This window comes from Cetorhinus maximus, chromosome 13 (genome assembly GCF_964194155.1).
Source record: "Cetorhinus maximus chromosome 13, sCetMax3.hap1.1, whole genome shotgun sequence".
NCBI classification, from domain to species: Eukaryota; Metazoa; Chordata; class Chondrichthyes; order Lamniformes; family Cetorhinidae; genus Cetorhinus; species Cetorhinus maximus.
Window position 1 is genome coordinate 10,264,002 of NC_135891.1, and position 21,822 is coordinate 10,285,823.

The 21,822-nt window shown below is 41.8% G+C and overlaps 1 protein-coding gene across 1 annotated transcript in view; it reads left to right on the forward strand.

Moving 5' to 3' along the window:
* Window positions 1-21,822, forward strand: part of LOC144688416 (E3 ubiquitin-protein ligase Itchy-like) — an 89,718-nt gene that overhangs the window by 6,981 nt on the left and 60,915 nt on the right. The window contains exon 2 of the mRNA XM_078554916.1: window positions 20,082-20,172. The gene's annotated coding sequence lies outside the window, so the exon portion shown is untranslated. The remainder of the gene's footprint in view (window positions 1-20,081; window positions 20,173-21,822) is intronic.

Here is a 21,822-nt window from a genome sequence, read left to right on the forward strand (position 1 = left end):
AGATGCTGTGAGACCTGCTGAGTTTTTCCAGCATTTTCTGTTTTTGCTCAGTAGGTTGTTTTGTATCCTCCTTTTATTTAATGTTGTTATTAAGAAGAGTTGATTGTGGACTTTGGGTGTTGAATTGCATAAATAGCTGTGCTCCAAATTCATTTTACTTTCAGAGTCAGCTGTTTTTGTTTACTATTGGGGTGTTGTGCTGCTGTTCTTCATCTTTTCTGGAATTGTTATTCCAAGTTGCTTGTCAATTCACCTGTGTGTATTTAAAATGTTGAGTCTGTAAACTTAATATTAAATATTTGTGTATTTTTCCAAGTACATTATCTCCCATCTGCAACCTACATGATCTTGACCTCTGTTGCTGAGTGTGTGGGCAGATTGTGGCAGATTAGCTAGCTTCAGGAAGGCCTCACGCTGCTGATTGTGACTCCATTCCTCCCTGAATTTTCATTCTCCCTGCAAGGAATTGCTGTAGCTCGTTCCACTGCACTGTACCCTTAAATATTACACCTTTTGATAAATGTGGGCCCTTGATCTGTTTCAGCTTTTTCAATATTACAGAACAAAAATTCTATTTAAAAATATGTTGCTATCACTCATGTGTAATGCAAACGTGAAACCGCTGTAAAATATTTGAGGAAACAGTTATCTTGATAAAATTGCTCCTTGTATTTTTATTTCAAAGGTGATACTGATGCACAAAGTGACTTTTGACTTTTGCACAAACTTAGCACAGGTAGGAATGCTGCCTCTATGTTGTAAGTTATGGGGTTGTTATGGCAATGTTTTTGGAATACACAAGATTTCTCTAAGGTTGAGCTATTGAAAATATCTGCAGAAAGTTTGTTTACATTGTGGATTTCATGTCCATATATGGAGAAGGAGTTTTACCCAGAATATTTTATCACATGACTGCTGCTGAAGTATATAAACAACTGTTGGGCTATCTACGGACAGGTCACCGATTTGAATGAGTGACATCGGAAAACTGTCTTGGAATGATTACCAGATAAAACATGGCTGTAAAACTTGTTTTAAGGTCAGTCGTTTTGGAAAGCAAGATCTAAAAAAAAGCTTCAAAGTAAATACTTCATGAAATGCCCTGGTCAATATTTATTCCTCAACTAACATTACTATAACAGATCGCTGTTTGTAGGATTTTGCTGTGTGCAAATTGGCTGCCATGTTTCATACATTACAACAGTGATTACACGACAAAGAAAAAGTATTTTGTTGGCTCTAAAGCACTTTGGGGTGTCTTGAGGTTGTAAAAAGCACACTTAAATGTAATTCATTTTAAAATTATCTTCTGAATTATAAAACCAGATGTTGTTTTCTTATTTCAAGAACTTGTTTTCTCCCTCGGTTTTCCTTTTTCCCAAAGGTAGTGATTCACCTTGGGGCATGACTCCTTATTCCTTACTTTTATGTGTGATGTTAAGGAAGTGTTTAAAAAAGAGAAAAATGCTATTGTTCTATTTAACTGCCAAGGCCCTTAGCTCTGGAATTGTCTCCCTAAATGCCTCCACCTGTCTACTTCTCTTAACTCCTTTCATGAAAGCTCCTTAAAACCTACCTCTTTGACCAAGCTAAAATATCATCTTGTGTGGCTTAGTGTCAAATTTGCTTTATAATGCTCCAATGAAGTGTCTTGTGATGTTTTAATACATGAAAGGTGCTATATAAATACAAGTTGTTGCCGATATAATGGTAGCATTTTTGTAATAGTTCTTAGTTTATGACTCACTTATTAAGAATCTGGGTTACAAGGAAAATTGCTGACGTCAGAACATTATAACCTTCCACTTGGCAGGCAGCATGGAGCTTAGTTGCTTATAGTGCGGCAATTGTAGGAAATCGAAACTGCTTGATAGTTTTGCTTTGACTCCAACCCAGACTGATGGTTTATTGTTAGAATTCACATGCAGTTCTTCACATATGCCAAAAAGATCATGCTACAAGGTGACCATTATTGTTATCATATCATTTGTTTGTTCTCTTTATGCTGAAGACTTTCAACTTGTTGCCGAAACTTTAAATGAATATAGATCCTGGAACTTTTTTAACAATAGTTTGCATTTATGTAATATCCTTTATGCAAAAGAATGGTAGCACATTATGAAGAGGAGCAGAGAACCCCAGAAGGAGACATGTAGAGATTAATGGGAGAAGGGGGCTAATTGAAAAGAAGTGTTAACTTCTTTGCTCCCTTCAGAAATGTTTTGGAAGAGTTACAAGGGTGAAGGTACATTTGCTTTATAAAAAAAAAAAATGAGCCGCTGGGGCAAGCTGTAAGATGGAATAAGTAGAAAAGAGGATGTGGGTCTGGGAAAGATTGCTGGCCCAAGTTGGAGTAAGACTACGAATGGAGTTGAAGGTGAAGAGCTTGAAATTGATCACTTGGAGGGCTTTGGAATGCAGCGAGGTGCCAGTGCATGACAATCGGCATGAGCGAGAACCTGGAAAGAAAGGTTCCGGATTAACTGGTCTTTGTGAAGATTGGAGAAGAGGTTGATCAGAATATTTGAGAAGTCACTTCTTAGTAGTGGATGTCTGGCGCAAGATTTTTGGCAGCAAGAGAAAGGTAGGAATGCCTGTTTCAACCTGAGCAGGCAGTCTGGGAGGCTGATGAGTTGTGACAGAGGTTTGTAGCTGTTACTCTGAATCAAAGAATTGTTCTGTTGTGTCAAAAGAACATTTGGCAATTTCGTGACTTAATGTGAGACAGAATCATAGAAGGAGATAACAGCTGTAGAATTGATTGGTGATGAGGTAAGATCGGTTATCGTTGCTGCCCTTATGCTCTAGATGGTGCTGCTGGGAGGTGGTATGTAGATGATGAGGGGCTGAAAGATGAGGACATCAGTTTCCACAGATGCCTGTGCTGGCATAGAATAAAATATAAACAATACGTTGGGACAAATAAGAATTACTGTTGTGAAGACAGACCATGGTGTGGAGTCAGTGCAGGAGGATGGAGTGATTGATAGTTCTCAGGTCAAGATGGGGCAACATGCTGCAAGCAGAGTCACAAACCATTGCAGCTTATTTTGACCAGAACAATCTCAGTACCATAGGGTTGTAAACTGGATTGAGGAGACCAAAAAGTGTGTTGGGAGAGGCAACCGTGAATTTTATGATTCATTTGCTGAGAGCAAGGTAGCAGCTTGACTGAGCACAGAGCTCACATGGGCTTGTAGGAGGTTGGAGAGTGATATCTGAAATGGGTGTGGATGGTGCAAGCGAAAAGGGATAAATTGATGATGTAAGCTAGCATCGGACCAGGAATAGGGGGACAGAGTTAAAGGGTCAGATGGTGCATTTCATGAATGAAATGCTTTTGGTGAAGCTGGAAAGGTTAACGATTAAAGGTGAAGTGGGGACTTGATTTAGGAAGAGAGTAGACAAAGTAGTAGCAGACTTAGGCTTTGAGCAGGAGGGGAGAATTTGGGTTTGAGAAAGATTGTAACAGCAAATTTGTGCAGCAGTGTTGAAAGTGAAGATCTTGAGCTTGTTTGTGACAATAACTATGGTGAGGATGGAGGTTGGGAGAAGAAGTCCTAAGGAGGGAGGTAGTTGCAGAGTGGAGGAAATTAGGACTGCCTTTACCTTTCAGAATGATGCAGAAGAATGTGACTATGGAGAGGGATCAGCTACTTAACCTGGCTGAAATTGTTAACCTGCATAGTTGATACCCACGGTAATTGCATGGTTAGCACTGTTTCCCTGCTATAGGCAGGTGTTTGGGATAAATAGGGACAATGGAAATCATGGAGACCACACTGCTCTGTTAATGTTTGGTCAGAGATGCGCTGCAAAATCCTGGCATCATTGTTGTCTCCTCTCAAAAGCCTTGGTGCAGTGAGATAGGCAGATTTAAATGATAAACAAATTCCTGGAGACTTGGAACATAGGATTTGAAGTTAGTTTGTGAGCGAGACCAGTGCTTTTTGGAGGTGGTCAAGTGACGATTGAGACTGTTTCAGTAGCCTTGTGAATGCTTATGAGTTCAAATGTGCCGTTGCATTGTACTCTTAGAAATAGTTTAGTCTGACAAACAAATGTTTACGTATAACTTGGTTTTATGTTGTGACACTAGTGTTTAATTCCTCTCGTGCAACTGATGCCTTGTGTTGCTTGGCAAGTGTGGTTATTGTAAATTCACTCTTGGACATTCTGTAACTGGATCATAGAATGGTTACAGCACAGAAGTTCATTCAGCCCATCGAGTCCATTCTGGTTCTTTGGAAGAGCTATTCGCTTAATGTCATTCCCCTGCCTTCTCCCAATAGTCTTGTATATTCTTCGTTTACAGATAGCCCAATTTCCTCTTGAATGCCTCGATTGAGCCTGCCTCCACCACACACTCGGAAAAGCATGTAGTCAGTCCAGTTTCAATATTACTTTACCTAATGCTGAAAGGCTGAAGAGAGCTGCATGGAATAACTTGCTGTGTAATGTTTCTCTTTGTTGCTAAAGGATAATTCCTGATCTCTGTTTAATTTGCCCCAATGACATGATCAAGATTGGGAACTCGGTAGAGGTGAGAGTTTGAACCCTGTACCTTGCTGCTCTGATCTGGCACATGGGAGCGGCCAAGTGCTGCAGTTGTGCTGTGCCTCAGGGCTAAGGGTTCGCTCAGATCTTGTTCCTGTTATGGAGTAATTCTGCTCAATAACTTTAGAAAACCATTGCAGCTACCATAAATAACTGCCCCACCAGTTTCACTTCCTGAGCTGATTCATTCTCAATCGCTTCAGGAAAAATGTTCCAGTCATTTTGAGATTCCCATTTTAACGCAGATGGAAAGATGCAGTACAGAGAACACAGCTGAAAATGTGTTGCTTATTTCATTGTTTCCTCCAGATCTCTGTAGAGGTTACCCAGCACTTTAGTTTAATGTCTGTGCCGTAATTCTCTTTGTAACTTGAGTTGTCAGATAGGGTAATCAGAATTCCTGATGAGCAATAATGGGTAAATACACTGTTTTGTTGCTCCGTTGGAAAGGCTATGATGTCTACAACATAGAATAACCTTGGGTTACTGTGACACTCTCGCTTGTTTCATTATCCTGAAGGCATTTGACTGCTTTTTACCAGGAAAAACAGGCATCTGGTACATTGCCCAAATAGCTGCCCTTAATCTAATGTGTCTATCTACATAGTGACTATTGGTAGGCTATCTGACTGCCCAATGTTCCGACCTGAACCCTACCAAAGACGGTTGAAAGTTAGAACCTGCTAGTTATTTTTTTCTTGGCTTAGGTGCATGGAATCCCTTTGTACCAATTCTTTCACCATGGAAACTGAAGTTAGCTAACTCAGACGTTTGATTAAAATGATGACCCTGCTGGTCTGCATGGCTCTAAATTCTAGAACCACACCACGCATTGGATTTACCCGTTGAGCCACCAAAACTCCAGTTTTAATTTTGAATTACAAATGAATGGCTGTAGTTAAGCTTTGTTATAAATTGCAGAAGACCCTGTCTTTGGGAGGGATGATTGGAGCAGGGCGAACAAGGAGGGTTACCAGGTTATAGTGCAAAGCCACATCTGATATTAGTTCCTAAATGGTCAATTTTCCTTCCTTGGTAAAACTAGTGTGCTTATTTGTTGGCACAGCTGTGCACATAGTACTGGAACATATACATTGGAAAATAGTGAATACACTTGGTTCTCACACACCCGCAGAAATGAACAGGCAATGGAGGAGCCATAGCCTTGGTACTTATTGATTAACATGCTTGGTTTCTTGTACGAGGAACAGCAATAAGACCCAATAGCAGGTGTGTTTCGGGGTGCCATTGATTCTACTGAATCATACAATTGAACTTTGTTAAATGGTCAGAGTGTTGAGGTTAGTAATGGAGCAAAACTCCAGGATAGAAGTACGATATGACAATTACTCCACCTTTCTTATATATTGACTGTCATTCTATGGATAAGATTCCCATATTTTCTCCAGGGCTGGAACATTATAATACTTGAGTATAGTTCACGTACATGGGTTTTACTTCGGAGTATTGATTTAAATTGGGTTGACAGAGCAGTCTGCCTCCAAAGCGACTAAGTACATTTTACTTTACATGTTTGAAGCCTTTTTTCGCAATAAATAAACAGAATAACTATTTGCTATGTATGGTGGAAACTGAGACTTCTTCAAGCAATCTTCTAGAAAGTAGGCCTCCATTCAGGATAATTTGCCTGTTTTATGCAAGTATTGAATTTGGCCCAACATTTTTTTTTTGTTAAATGTTCACAAGACCTGCATCAGTATTTGCTGGGGTAGAACCTCTTTTTAAATTGAGGAAAATTCTACTCAAACTTACTTAGGATATGGTGTAATCATTACATTTCTTATATAAGCTTTCAAACCTGCTGTAGCTATAACTGAAAATGTTTTGGAGTGGTAAATCCGATTCAAAATCAAGTACATTAAACCAATAGACTGTTCAACTAATTAGGTAAAACAGTAAACTATAAGCCGGAGGAGGTTGTGATTAAATGTTACAATGCTCATCTGAGAAACTGGGGAGGCAGTGCAGAGACGAGCTGTGAAGATCCCTCTTTTCTGAAATCTGGAATTGTGTAAAAAAAAAACTGGAGGAACTTGGTATTTTTAGCTTGGAAAGGTGTATTTTAAGGATGTGGAAAAGGTAAATGAGAAACATTACTTTAAATTAAATTGCAAGGGTAGGACAAGGGGTCAGGTAATAGGTAAATTTAAAACAAACTGGAATGTAAAAGTTAACATGTGGCATAGACTTCATAATAGAGCACTAAGCCCTGGAATCATCATGGTGCAGCATTGGTCTTTCTAAATGAATGAACTAGATGGGACAAATGGCCATCCTTGTCTAGACTATAAATATGTTGTAGTTGTGAATATCCAGCTTTAATATAAGACTGTACTATGCCATACTGAATGAAGAACCGACAATTTAAAGAACATGTAAATTCATTATACTTTAGACCCTTTAGAAGAATATTAGGCCCTTTATTACGGACATCCATTAAGAGCATGCATATCAATATGCAAGAATGCTTTTACAAGTCTCAAAAATTCTACATGGTATTTTTCCAGTATCCATTCCAGTAACTTTGAAATGAAAACTCTATTTTTATTCTGGACCCTGAGGGCAAACACCAAGCTGGTATTTACTGAAGCTGTACTGAAATGATCCGCTTAATACAGGTCATTAATTTTAGCCATTAATTTATGGAATCCACAGTATTCTGCTATTTACACCTAAAGCAAAATATATTCTCAATACGGAAAATCTTCAATGCTGCATATAGGGTTAATCTAATAAAGAAGGGAAGGAAAATGGTACAGTATCAGGCAGTACATTACAGTGGTGAGTCAGAGCCTTGGAAGTTATCAACTAAAGTGGAATGTAGTTTATTTGCATTTTCTGTTAGTTATCCAGGCTCACTTTCTCTGGTGGATATCTATCATAGATCCTGGCGTATAAGACATTTTTTTAGGTGCCAAAAATCAGGTTTACTTGGCATATATGTTGACCCACTGCCTGCCCTTTTCTGCTCAGAAATGCTATACTCACATTAGGAGTCGGCCTCAATTTTCCTCCTCAAATGCATGTTTTACTCGCCATATAAGTTGGGGCATGGGATCAAGCAGATGATACAGGCCATGTTGCAAAGAGTTTAAGACAGGCCCACGCAGCAGACTGCACTGGTGAATGATGAATAGAAATGGGTGCCCCAGCAAAAAGAATGAAGTACAAATCTCTTTTCAAGCTAAAAGCCACAACATTTGCTAACTCGTCAAATAACTGTGCTAGAACTAGAGAATTCGGTGTTAGCAAGAAACTGGTGCGAGAATGGGGGGAGGAGGAATCCGTTTTGAAGAAGATGCCCAAGGTCAAATGTGCAATGAGAACAGGGACCAGCCACTGGCCTGATCTTGAGAAGCGTGTATTGGAATGGGTCCTCAAAATCGTCAGAATGGTTACGTCATCACCAGAAAATGCATAGATACGCACTTAATTGGGCCACATCAAACCCAGAGTACAGCAAAGATTTCAGAGCAATTTCAGAGTTGATGTAGTGACTTTATGGAATTAAAATGTCTAGTGTGGCAGAAGACCGAGACTGCTAAAAGATCTCGATGCCAAAATTATCAATTTCCAGCAATTCATCATCAGACAGCGACGACAACGCAGCGCCCACAAATCACACTGACAACATGGATGAAATGCCCGTGAGTTTCGATATGCCCAGCAACCAAACTGAGTCATAAAAAGGTCTGAAAACCGACAAGATTCACGGTGGTACAAACCTGCCTAGCTGATGGAACAAAATTAAAGCCTGTGGTAATTTTCAAATGTAAAACCATGCCAAAAATCAAGTGCCTTGCAGGAGTTTTTTTTTTGTGTATCCATGATCACAGTTGGATGGATGAGGATGGAGTGAAGTTGTGGATCAATGATGTGTGGACGTGGTCTCCCGGTGGCCTACTCAAAAGAACACAGCTTTTTAATGTGGGTTATTTTTAGATCCCATATAGCTGGCGAGATCAAGAGATGCCTGCAAAGAAATAACACCCAAATTGCAGTTATACCAGGGAGTCTAACATTCATTGTTCAACCTTTGGATGCGTGCCTCATCAAGTCATTCAAGGATCGTGTTTGCGCGAATGGAGTAGGTGGATGGCGGATGGAGGGAAAAAACCTTTGCATAGAGTGGAAATATGCACGCTGCCCCCGATTTCGTTATCAACTTATGGGATGCTGTTAATACTCAAACTGTCATTAGATCATCCAAAAAATGCAGACTGTCCAATTTAATGGATGGAGAGAGAGAGAGATGATTTGTTGTGGAGGGATGATTCTGAAACCGAAATCGCCAAATCTAATCCAGATTGAGATCCTTACGATGATGCCATAGCCAAAGTGACTTAGAATGAATTCAGTATGTGTTAGATGCCGAAGACGATGAATTTGATGGGTTTTAATGCATTTCAATTGTGGTTAAAGATATCTTTGTAGAATTAATTCATTCAATAAAATCTGTCACATTGATTTAATTTGAATTACTGGTGTTATGTGTTTTCACATTTCAAATTGACGACCACCCAGTCCAGCACCTGAGGCTCATGTTTTATACTCTGTGTGTAAGTCGACCCCTGCTTTTGAAAGGATTTTTCAAGGTTTCAGCAAGTAAGTACGCGCTCTACAGTATTAAGCCTGAGTAGCCTCTTTGCAGCCTCTATATAATAGTAATTATATAATAATCATGAAGGTATTATAATGTTCATAACATTTTTCTGGTTTATTGTAAAATAGGTTTATGGGGGTAAATAGTTGGATCTGTCTGTTTGTGTGATTTAATCAGATTTTGTAGCCAAGCAGACTGCAAGTTGAAGTTATCAAACGAAGTAAGGTCGTCTTATCGTGTCCACGGACAGTCTATACATGGCCCAGCCAGAACTGGACACATTTTTGCGCCTTGTTGTTGAATTCGGCAATATCTGCAACAGCGCAGGGTTCCTCTAGCAGGAGATGTTGCATAGTCTGTGGCTCAGTTCCACATTCACAAGTTGTCGGACAGGTTGTATAATCCCCATTTGCTTAGTGACACCTTTGAACGACCTACACCAGTCCTAAGTCTGTTAAGGCACTTCCAGGTTGCCCAGTTGCAATTAGCTCCTGGGGGAAGGCTTTCATCCGGTAGAATTTCCATCGCTCGGGGTTGTTCGAGACTGGCGAGCCGGTCTTTCCACAAGGAGATGCGGGCTTCAGATGGGGTTGACTGTAATGGAACAACACTGTTCATGAAGCTCTTCCTTGACTTTAGGCGCTGGGTGTAGGTGTATGACCATGTAGACGGTGCCTCTCATCTAATGTTTGACAGAGTCGCTCTTTCTTGCTGGGGGGAGCGATACCCGCCAGGATATATAGGCTGTTGGTGTTTGTTGGTTTTAAACAACCTGTGATAAGTCGGCAGCTTGCATTCAGAACGGCATCCACCTTCTTAGCATGAGTAGATCTTTCCCATGCAGGGCAGGCATATTCGGCAGTCGAATAGCAAAGAGCAAGTGCACTGGTTCACAATGTTTTCGAGCTTGCTCCCCATTTTGTGTTAGTGAGCTTATTCAGGATGTTGTTTCGTGCGCTCACTTCTGCCTTTGTCTTTTCGATGTGGTTCTTGAAGGTGAGGCAACTGTCAAGGGTGACTCCTAAGTAGATAGGGTGCTTGCAATGCATCAGTGTTGCTCCACACCAGGTTACTTCAAGCTGGCGTTTGGCTTCACGGTTTCTGAGGTGGAATACACAAACTTGCGTCTTTGATGGGTTTGCGCGAAGGTGGTTTTCTTTATAGTAGGATGTTTGTCCCTCCAAGGCCTCAGAAAGCGTTTTCTCCAAGGTGTTAAAATCAGTGCTTTGGGCAGTGACACATAAGTCATCAGCATATATAAAACGGCGTGTGACACGGCCTATAGGTTGGTCATTCGTGTAGATGTTGTACAGCAGCGGTGCAAGCACGCTTCCCTGACGAAGACCATTCTTCTGAATACGCCACCTGCTGCGCTTCCCACCTAGTTCAACATAGAACCGGCGATTCTGAAGCATGCTTTCTAACAGCTCTATTAAGTGAATATCTTTTGTCATCTTTAAGATCTTGCAGAGGAGACATCTATGGTTCACTGTATCGTATGCTGCTGACAGGTCTACAAAAACAGCACCTGTTATCATCCCTTGTTCAAAACCATCTTCGATATGTTGTGTGAGGTTGAGCAGTTGGCTTGTTGTTGATTTGCTGGGGCGGAAACCTGCTTGCTCTGGAATCTACAGTTGGTGCTATCCTATTGAGTATCAGGTGTTCTAATAGCTTATTGGTGTGGCAAAGCAGTGAAATTGGCTGAAAACTCTTAGGATCTGAGGGATCTTTTCCGGGCTTTAATAGTGCTATTACATGTGCCTTCTGCCAAATATTAGGTAGCTTGTGTGTTGCCAGACAGTCGTTGAACAATTGTAGGAGCCATTTGTTTGCTTGCTGTCCAAAATGCTTTATCTGCTCTGTTGCTATGTTGTCAAGACCAATTGCTTTCCAGTGTTTTAGATTAGATATACCAGTTTCCAGTTCTTCCATGGTGCATGATCCAGTGAAGCCAGGGTCATCGCTGTACTTCTTTCTATCTAGTTATGCTCTTGGTTGTTTCTTGTTGATTTTTCCATTTAGGAGCAACTGGTGTGCAACTTGGTTAGCAGACACATTTGGATGTTGGGCAGCTTTCTTGGGATCGCCTCCAAGTTTGCATATGAGAGACCATGCCTTCTTGCTGTTTTTTGTAAGATCTGTTGTCTCTATCAAGGTGTCCCAGGTGTTTTGACACTCTTGAGAGATACTTAACATCACCCTCTCACCGGTAGATACTGTTTCCCCTGAGAAGGGGTCAGATTCAAACATTGAGACATACTCCCAGTAGAGTTCAGCATTCTCCTTGGTGAGACCAGAGATGTAGTGTGCTCTACAACCTCGGGAGATTTTCCTTCTGGCTGTTTTCTGGACAGCTTTTGCAAACAGGTTGTAGTGTTCAGGTAGTGGTTTAATGCGTTTAACCTTATGGTCACGTGCTCGAATGAACCCGTTCCAATCGGCCTTCTTGAAGTTGAAGCGCCTTTTGAATGGTACGACGGTTGGTAACACTGCTGCATTTACCTGGATACCAATAGGACAGTGTTGTGTCTGTGGTATTGGATCTGTGACAAGCTTCTTGCAGAGGCCAGGATGTCATTGCTGACAATGGCAAGATCTGGGTTATAACTACACTTCCAGCGAGCACTGTGGAAGGTGGCTGGCAATTTAGGATCATGGATGAGACTAAGCTGGTTAGCGTCCATCCATTCTTCGACTGCTTCTCCATCGTTGTTATACTCCTTGTGCCCCCATTGGGTACTGTGGCTATTAAAGTCTCCAATGATGATCTGTGGTTTACTGTACAGGGTTAGAGAAGCTGAAATCTGTGCCAGGTGGCTTGTACACTGAGGTCACTACTACTTTGCTTAGCTCTACAGTTAGAATTTCGATGTTGTCCTCTTTTAGAAGTGGCTTCTACAGCTGAACCAGCTCTAACAAATACAGCACTGCCATATTGTCGATGAGGTCTTTCAATAACCAGGGACATACCTAGTATTTTTGGGCCGTTGTTCTCACTTCCTCTGTGTGTCTCCTGCAGGCAGAGGACATCACACTGCAACTCGTTGCAAAATGTAGCGAGGATGTTTTTAGCTACAGAGAATCCTTCAATGTTAGCAGATATAACAGTCAATGCCGGTCTTGAAAAAGACCCGTGTTTCTGACATCGACAACTTCCGTCTTCAGGCATGATGTTGGTACTTGATCAAATCAGCGGTACGAAAATGTTGTATACACTACTTGCTGTGCGTGGTGGTGGTAGAATTGGTTGAAACAGGGCCGCGATGTGAACGCTTCTACCTTGGCCCCAGAAGTAAGGTGTAGAAGTGTCTTTAATATGCTAATGAGTAAACATGGTTGGGGCCTTAGCACGTAAGATATAAAAGGGAATTTGCATTTTTAGATAGAAAGGGGAATTGGTTTTCAAAGGGACCTCAGTCTGTTTACAGATAGCCAGACGAACTAGTTAAGGAATGTTTATTTTTCTCAAGGATTACTGACAATATATAGTGGCAACATGAAAAGATTTATATTATGAGAAAGATAAAGTTCCAAAGACACATGGAAACAATGGAATTTACAGATTAAAAAGGGAGAAACATATAAAGGAGAATGAGTCTGTCAGGGGAAGGTGTTGTAAGATCTAACAGAAGTGTGTGAAGCCTCCAGTATTTGTGCATAAGCCTGCAGTCTACGGAAACTGAAGCTGGAGGGAGCCATTTGAATTCCACTGTCTGGGTATTGAGATAATTTGCTAAATCTGTTTAAAATCTATTTTTGGACCATTGCCTTAAAGGAGGTGTAACTGGGAGCCAGGTTAATTGGAGATTTTAGGAGTTATAGTAGTAAATTGTAGTTCTATGTATGTACTTGAAATCTCTTTTGTTAATAAATATTTTAATTTAGTTTTTTTTTAAATCTCAAGTCTTGGTGGACTTATTACTTCTGAATTCGGGGCACGCATCTTGTAATAAATACAAATTGCAAAACCGTTGTGATAGCGTGATCAAGTTTCCCTTGTGGATTTGATCTGCCTGGCACGCATCGTCTGCTGCGTCATCACAATAATAAAATGCCATGGGGCAAGGAACTGAAGTTCAGGACCTTGCTACTGTGTAAGTGCACTTGGGATATCTATTCAGATGCCCACCCATGTGCACTTAGCAAATGTTTTTTTTTCATAACTCGATTGATATAACTCTATGATTGTAAGGTTAATTGTGAAAGGGGTACATTGGAGTTCTGATTGCACACACCTGATAGTTGCAAGAAGGCTTTGTCTGATTTCGAGCTTAATTTTACACAAGTAGCAGTTGTCCTCCAGTACTTTGCCCAATTATCTATTTCATGTGTTTGAGTAAGTATCAACAGACTTGTCTAGAGGATGTGAGATTGAAACCTGCTCTAATTTGACTTACCCACGCCCTTCTGACAGGGGCTGCTGGCTTTGATCAACATTGGGAGCCCAAATTCACTGAAGCTGTTTTCCTTTGTAGTTCTCTGCTGTCAACCCCTTCCCTCGTGCCTTTGTGAGATGATCTCACTTGGTCCTAAGACCTTTCTGTTCCTTGAGAGCCTCTTCTAAGTTTGCAAATTCAAAAAACTCATCTGAAAGACTGAGATTAATATATTCAGCAATGGGCCAGTGGAATATGTGAATGATGGAAACGACAGTGATTGCATCAAATAAATGCATACTGTGAAAGTGCTTTCACATTCAGGCAACTTTATTGTGCCCAGAAACCTCAAAAACTTCTCGTCTATAGCGGAGCACAGAAAATCGATTGGGGGGGGGGGGGTGATTTACAGGACCAGTTAACAGATGGAGCTAGCACTTCTTTTAACCTATTGAGGTTCTTTTTTACACAAAATTGTTGAAAATTGTGATCTACAGGGTTCAAAATTATGATGAGAAGAACCAGCGTATACCATAGCAGAGAGATCAATGCATTAAAGCAAGGACAATCTTAAGATGATAACTTGTCTTCTAAAGACATATTAATGCACTAGCTTCAGTGTTTACTGAAGGAGAGCCACTGATAAAGTTGATACGTAAACAGGGATGCTTGATCCAAATACAGATTGCACTCTAATGTGATGCAAAACCCCAGCAACTGGATTTCAAATCTAAACTGCAAATGCTGGGCTGTCATCTTCAGTTTAGCTTCAGAAGTGCACAATATTTCTAGGGCATCCATAAAATGTCAAAAGTTCTATTTACGTTAGAAGGTTTCAAACTGATATGAAAGCAAGTATTGACATCCGGTATGAAAGCATTATTGTTAGTTGCCTCTCCAAACCACAAGCATACTCTAGAGTGATTTTCACAGTTCACTTCAGGAAGTTTAAATGTAACCTGGTTTCTCCACCACTCTCTTGTTAGATTGCTAGTTGCGGTTCTGCTGCAAAAGAGCCGTCCCTTGAGTCCTCTCACCACCAATGCCTGATCACCCCAGGGCACATTCATGAACCTGTTCTTCTATTTTGGAGGCAGATTGAGAGGTGATTAGGTTGTAGTTGGCAAAATATACAGCAGATAGTGTGACTCTGTGAAAAGAGCTACATCTTTCCTCACCTTCATCTAAAGTCACTAAGGCAAGTTACTGGAAAGCACCAGTGACCATCTCAACAACTGTTATTGCTGGCTGGTGAGAGTTGGAAGGGAGAGAGGAAAATGGAATCAAAAAGGTTATTTATAAAAAATCAAACTATTAAGCTGGATTTGTTATATCTTTTGACAGCTGTACCTTTTCAGTAAAGGAGAAATTGTAAAACAGATTAGGGACTGTAATTTTTAAAAATTAATTCATGGGATGTGAATTTCACTGCTGAGGCTGATACTCATTGACTTCATTTTTAATAGGATTCCTTGATACCAAACTCAATCAGTTGTTGCCTTTATGTCAAGGGCAGTCACTCTCAGCTCACCTCTGAAATTCAGCTCTTTCGTCCATGTTTGAACCAAGGCTGTAAAGATATCTAGAACCAAGTTATCTTGGCAGAATCCAAACTGAATGTCACAGAATCACAGAATTGTTACAGCACAGAAGAAGGCCATTTGGCCCATCATGTCTATACCAGCTCTCCGACTGAACATTTCACTGCCATTCTCCTATAACCCTGCTCATTGTTCCTTTTCAAATAAATCAATTCAAATTATTAATCAAATTATTAATAATTATCTCGTTGGTTGTAGAGCCAAGCTGTGAGCAAATTTGCTGCCATGTTTGCCTACAGGACAGCAGTAGCTACCTAAGTAATTCATGGATAGTGAAGTGTTATGGCACATCCTGTGGATATGAAAAGCGTTGAATTACTGAAGGAAGGTTGGTAGTGGAGTTCCTTGGGGCCAGTTTTGGGACCCTTGAATTTCCTGATATTTATTCATGATCTAGACTGGTATGAAGGGCACAATCTCAAAATTTGTGCTTGATATAAAACTTGGAAACATTGTGAACTATGAAGAGGATAGGGTAGAACTTCAAAAGGACATAAATAAGTTGGTTTGGATAGGTGACAGAAGTTCAATGCTGAGAAATGTGAAGTGGTACATTTTGGTAGGAAGAACATGGAGAGAATATATAATAAAGAGTACAATGCTAAAGTGGGTACAGGGGCCTGGGTGTACATATGTGTAAGTGGGGAGATGATGGCAAAGTGGTATTGTCACTGAACAATGTCGCTGGACCAGTGATCCAGAGACCCAGGGTAATGCTCTGGGGACCCAGGTTCGAATCCTGCCATGGCAGATGGTGGAACTTATTTAATTGAATTCAATAAAAATCTGGAAGTAAAAGCCTAATGAAGACCATGAAATCATTGTCAATTGTTGTAAAAACCCACCTGGTTCACTAAGGTCCTTTATGGAAGGAAAACTGTCGCCCTTGCCTGGTTTGGCCTACACGTGACTCCCGACCCACAGCAACGCGGTTGACTCTTAAATGCCCTAGCAAGCAACTCAGTTGTAACGAACCACTACAAAGTCACAAAAAAGGAATGAAACCAGATGGACCACCCGGCAACGACCTAGGCGCTGGAAACGACAACGGTAATCTCAGTCCTGCCGACCCTGCAAAGTCCTCCTTACTAACATCTGGGGGCTAGGGCCAAAATTGGGAGAGCTGTCTCACAGACTGGTCAAGCAACAGCCTGACATAGTCATCCTCATGGAATCATACCTTACAGATAATGTCCCAGACACCACCATCACCATCCCTGGGTATGTCCTGTCCCTCCAGCAGGACATACCCAGCAGAGGTGGCGGCACAGTGGTACACAACCGGGAGGGAGTTGCCTTGGGAGTTTTCAACATCGATTCCGAACTCCATGAAGCCGCATGGCATCAGGTCAAAGATGGGCAAGGAAACCTCCTGATTACCATGTACCATCCTCCCTCAGCTGATGACTCTGTGCTCCTCCATGTTGAACACCACTTGGAGGAAGCACTGAGGGTGGCAAGGGCGCAGAATGCACCCTGGGTGGGGGACTTAAATGTCCACCATCAAGAGTAGCTCGGTAGCACCATAACCGATCGAGCTGGCTGAGTTCTAAAGGACATAGCTGCTAGACTAGGTCTGCGGCAGGTGGTGAGGGAACCAACAAGAGGAAAAAAACATACTTGACCTCATCCTCACCAACCTACTTGCTGCAGATGCATCTGTCCATGACAGTATCAACAGGAGTGACCACCGCACAGTCGTTGTAGAGACGAAGTCCCGGCTTCACATTGAGGATACCCTCCATCGTGTTGTGTGGCACTACCACCATGCTAAATGGGATAGATTTCGAACAGACCTAGCAGCTCAAGACTGGGCATCCATGAGGCGCTGTGGGCCATCAGCAGCAGCAGAATTGTACTTTAACACAATCTGTAACCTCATGGCCCGGCATATCCCATTGCCACCAAGCCAGGGGAATCAACCCTGGTTCTATGAAGAGTGCAGGAGGGCATGCCAGGAGCAGCACCAGGCATACCTAAAAATGAGGTGTCAACCTGGTGAAGCTATAGCACAGGACCACTTGTGTGCCAAACAGCATAAGCAGCCAGTGATAGACGGGGCTAAGCGACCCCACTGCTAACGGATCAGACCTAAGCTCTGCAGTGTTGCCACATCCAGTTGTGAATGGTGGTGGACAATTAAACAACTCACAAATATCCCCATCCTCAATGATGGAGGAGCCCAGCACATCAGTGCAAAAGATAAGGCCAGAAGTGCCAAGTGGATGATCCATTTTGGTACCTTCTGGAGGCCCCCAGCATCACAGATGTCAGTCTTAATCCAATTCAATTCACGCCATGTGATATCAAGAAATGGCTGAAGGCACTGGATACTGCAAAGGCTATGGGCCCTGACAATATTCCAGCAATAGTACTGGAGACTTGTGCTCCAGAACTTGCCATGCCCCTAGCCAAGCTGTTCCAGTACAGTTTACAACACTGGCATCTACCCGGCTATGTGGAAAATTGCCCAGGTATGTCCTGTACACAAAAAGCAGGACAAATCCAACTTAGCCACCTACTACCCCGCCAGTCTACTCTCCATCATCAGTAAAGTAATGGAAGGGGTCATCAACAGTGTTATGAAGCAGCACTTGCTTAGCAATAACCTGCTCGCTGACGCCCAGTTTGGGTTCAGCCAGGATCACTCAGTTCCTGACCCCGTTACAGCCTTGGTTCAAACATGGACAAAAGAGCTGAACTCCCAAGTTGAGGTGAGAGTGACTGCCCTTGACATCAAGACAGCATTTGACTCAGTGTGGCATCAAGAAGCCCTAGCACACTGGAGTCAATGGGATTCAAGGGGAAAACTCTCCACTTTTGGAGTCATACCTAGCACAAAGGAAGATGGTTGTGGTTGTTGGAGGTCAGTCATCTCAGCTCCAGGACATCACTGCAGGAGTCCCTCAGGGTAGTGTCCTCAGCCTAACCATCTTCAGCTGATTCATCAATGACCTTCCATCATCCGGTGAGAAGTGCGTATGTTCGCTGATGATTGCACAATGCTCAGCACCATTTGCGATGATGCTGATAGTGAAGTAGTCCATGTCCAAATGCAGCAAGACCTGGAGAATATCCAGGCTTGGGCTGACAAGTGGCAAGTAACATTCGCACCACACAAGTGTCAGGCAATGACCATCTCCAACAAGAGAGAATCCAACCATCACCTGTCAATGTTCAATGATTTTAACCATCACTGAATCCCCCCCCTATCAACATCCTGGAGGTTACCATTGACCAGGAACTGAACTGGACTAGCCATATAAATACTGTGGCTACAAGAGCAGGTCAGAGGCTAGGAAAAGGGAGACGAGTAACTCACCTCCTGACTCCCCAAAGCCTGTCCACCATCTACAAGGCACAAGTCGAATGTGATGGAATCCTCCCCACTTGCCTGGATGAGTGCAGCTCCTACAACATTCAAGAAGCTTGACACCATCCAGGACAAAGCAGCCCGCTTGATTGGTACCACATCCACAAACATTCACTCCCTCCACTACCGACGCACAGTAGAGCGGTGTGTACCATCTATAAGATGCACTGCAGGAATTCACCAAGGTTCCGTTGACAGCACCTTCCAAACCCACAACCACCTGGAAGGACAAGGGCAGCAGATAGTTGGGAACACCACCATCTGGAAGCTACCCTCCAAGCCACTCACCATCCTTACTTGGAAATATATCGTCGTTCCTTCACTGTCGCTGGGTCAAAACCCTGGATCTGCCTTCCTAACAGCTCTGTGGGTGCACCTACACCACATGGACTGCAGCGGTTCAAGAAGGCAGCTCACCACCACCTTCTCAAGGGCAACGAGGGATGGGCAATTAATGCTGGCCTAGCCAGTGAAGCCCACATCCCATGAATGAATTTTTAAAAAGTAACCCAGAGGCCTAAGCTAATACCTTGGGACATAGGTTCAAATCCCACCACTGTACCTGGTGGAATTTATTTCAGTTTTTTTCTTAATTCTGGAATTTAAAGCTAGTCTCAGTGATGGTGACCATGAAACTATCATCAATTGTCTTAAAAACCCATCTGGTTCACTGCTGCCCCTTTAGGGAAGGAAATCTGACCAGCAGAATTTGGATTGTATTGCCTGATGGGATGATGGATAAAGGTTCAATGATAGCCCTCAAATGGAAATTGGTTAATACTTCAAGGAAAGAAAATTTCAGATGTATGTTGAAAGGGAAGGGGGCGGTGGGGGGGACAAACTGATCACTCTTCTAAAGAGTCAGAGCAGAGTCGATGGACCAAAATCAAGGCCTCTTGTGTTGCGCTGTTCTTTGATTCTTTTCTATGGTTCTATCATATTTTCATCCCTGCAGTCGTGTAGTAAATGAGCTGGCCTGCTGTGTTTGTTTGGCAGCATCAGTTCCATATTTCCATCAGTAAGGAAAACTGGGTGCTTTGAAGTCTGAAATGAATTAAGAAGTCACGTTTTTGTTGCAGTTATTTGGGGAACCTTCAGTTAAGTTAACATACGGAATAATTAACCACCTATCAATTTAGGTATGACTCATCAACCTCATTCCTCCTTGAGTAACAGTATTTACATTGAGATTTCAATAAAGCATATGATGATGAAGTGATTATCATATCATGTCCCCTTGCAACTTTATAAATTACCCAGAAATATAATGCTCCCAAAACTACCTGAAGGAATTTTTTGATTTAGGATTAAGTGCTAGTTGGTTTAATTGCTTAAATGAGCCAATTGATGATACATGGTTAGGACATCAGATTCCTGAGTGTTGAGTAGAAAGATGCTTCAGCCCTAACTCAACTCTGATTAGCCATTCTTGTTCAAATTTTTCCAATTGAGTATAACTTAGCTACATGTAACTTTTAAATAGTGCAGTTCAGTGCTGAGTAGGCTCTTGTGATAAACTGAACCTCTGCATTGTTGAACTTTTATAGGGCGAGCAAAGAAACCAGCACCTCGGAAGGTCTGTCCCAAGAAAGAAATGTCCAGGAAAGACTAAGTCATTTGGCATCCTTTGGTAGATTGGTAGGTATGATAGAACTATTTGGATCAAATATCTGTGAATAATATTTCTGTAAACAAAAATCTCTTGCTTTCTGGTGCACCATATTTTAAGGTCGCCTTTTTTGTTTGTAAATCCTTTATAAGGCACCCTGTCTACATGGCAGAGATGCATGAAGTTATGGCACAAAAAACTTCCTGTCCATTAATTCTTATAAACATTTAGCACTGGCAAGGCTGGTGTTGCCCATCCCCAGTTGTCATTGAAAAGGTTGTTATCTTGAACTACTGCCATCTGCATGGTGAAGGTATGGACTTAAACCCAGCAGCAGTGAAGAAAAAACGATCTGCATCAGTTGGTGTTTGACTTGAAGGGAACTCGGAGGTGATGGGGTTCTCATGTAATTTACTGATAAGTAGCTTGCGTCCATCTCTATCACGGTATCTGATATATAAGAGACCTACTCTTGTTAAAAATTGCTGATGTTCAACTGAAACATTAGAAAGTTGGGTTAATATTTTAGATAATTGTAAGATCTGGAAAGTTAAACTTCACAGTAGAACAGTAGAAGCTGTTGGCCTTGGTTAAAATGGCACTTTTAACATCAGTCCCTTGGTAACACAGAATGACCAACTAAGGAGATTACTGAATAATGCAAAGTAAATTGTACCAAAAGCAATAACAACACTGAGATCTGTCTATACATTTGCTCAAAACTGTTATTGCTTTAAAGCCACGATAACCCACTGTTGTTCTTGAGTTTTTTTTTACAAGAAGTTGTTTATTATGCCAGTTTTCTTCCCAGCACAATCTACTTTGAGAAAATACATTCTTTCAGTGGTTACAGTCAGGTTTCAGTTTTTGTACCAGTGATACTGACCTGGGCTCTCTGACTCTGTGTACTGCTCTGTAACTGAACACACTAACCTTAAGGAAGGGATTAACTGATCATGGGAAAAGAAGAGATTAGAGTTCCTTTCTATCGATGGTTTGGGGTTCAGCAGTAGCTTGTTGAAGTGTTGCAATTCATATGGATCATCTAGTTTAGGCCAATGTCTTCATCCTGAGGTGGTGTTTTCCTCAACGTAGATGTTTGAATGCCTAAACTGGCCTGGCCGGTGGGGTAGGCTTGCAGACTTAGCTAGCTTTAGCTGATGAAATTTTGTTAATATTTTAAGGCTATATGAACGGACCTCCTGCAGCATTGTTTGTGAACAGAAGTGGAGATTGGCCTGTGTGGTGTAGGATACAAATGGTCAACAGTTGATCCATATGGCGAATTGGGCTGGAAATGGAAAGGAAATTGGGTGGAAGCAGGGAAGCTGATATGGGATCAATTGTGGCTGCATTTGTCTGATCATTGTTGACCTGAATTAGTCCATGTGAACCGCATGATATTACCAGTTACCTGGTTTGTGACCAGGGTTGTTGGATAGTGGGAATTTACTGATATTTCTCCTGCCTAACATAAGGACATTTAAATTTCAAGCAGCACCACTACATCCACACCCCCAAGAAAAAGCTGTAATTTATGAGGTATAATTTCCTTTGCTTTCATTATGGGGTATGCATCAATTGTGGTTGAGAAGCTGGACAAGGCAGTTTATTTCTGGCCTCGATGGCTCTACTTTGATCTGATTGCTAAGGTGAGTGAAAATGACACAGGCATGACA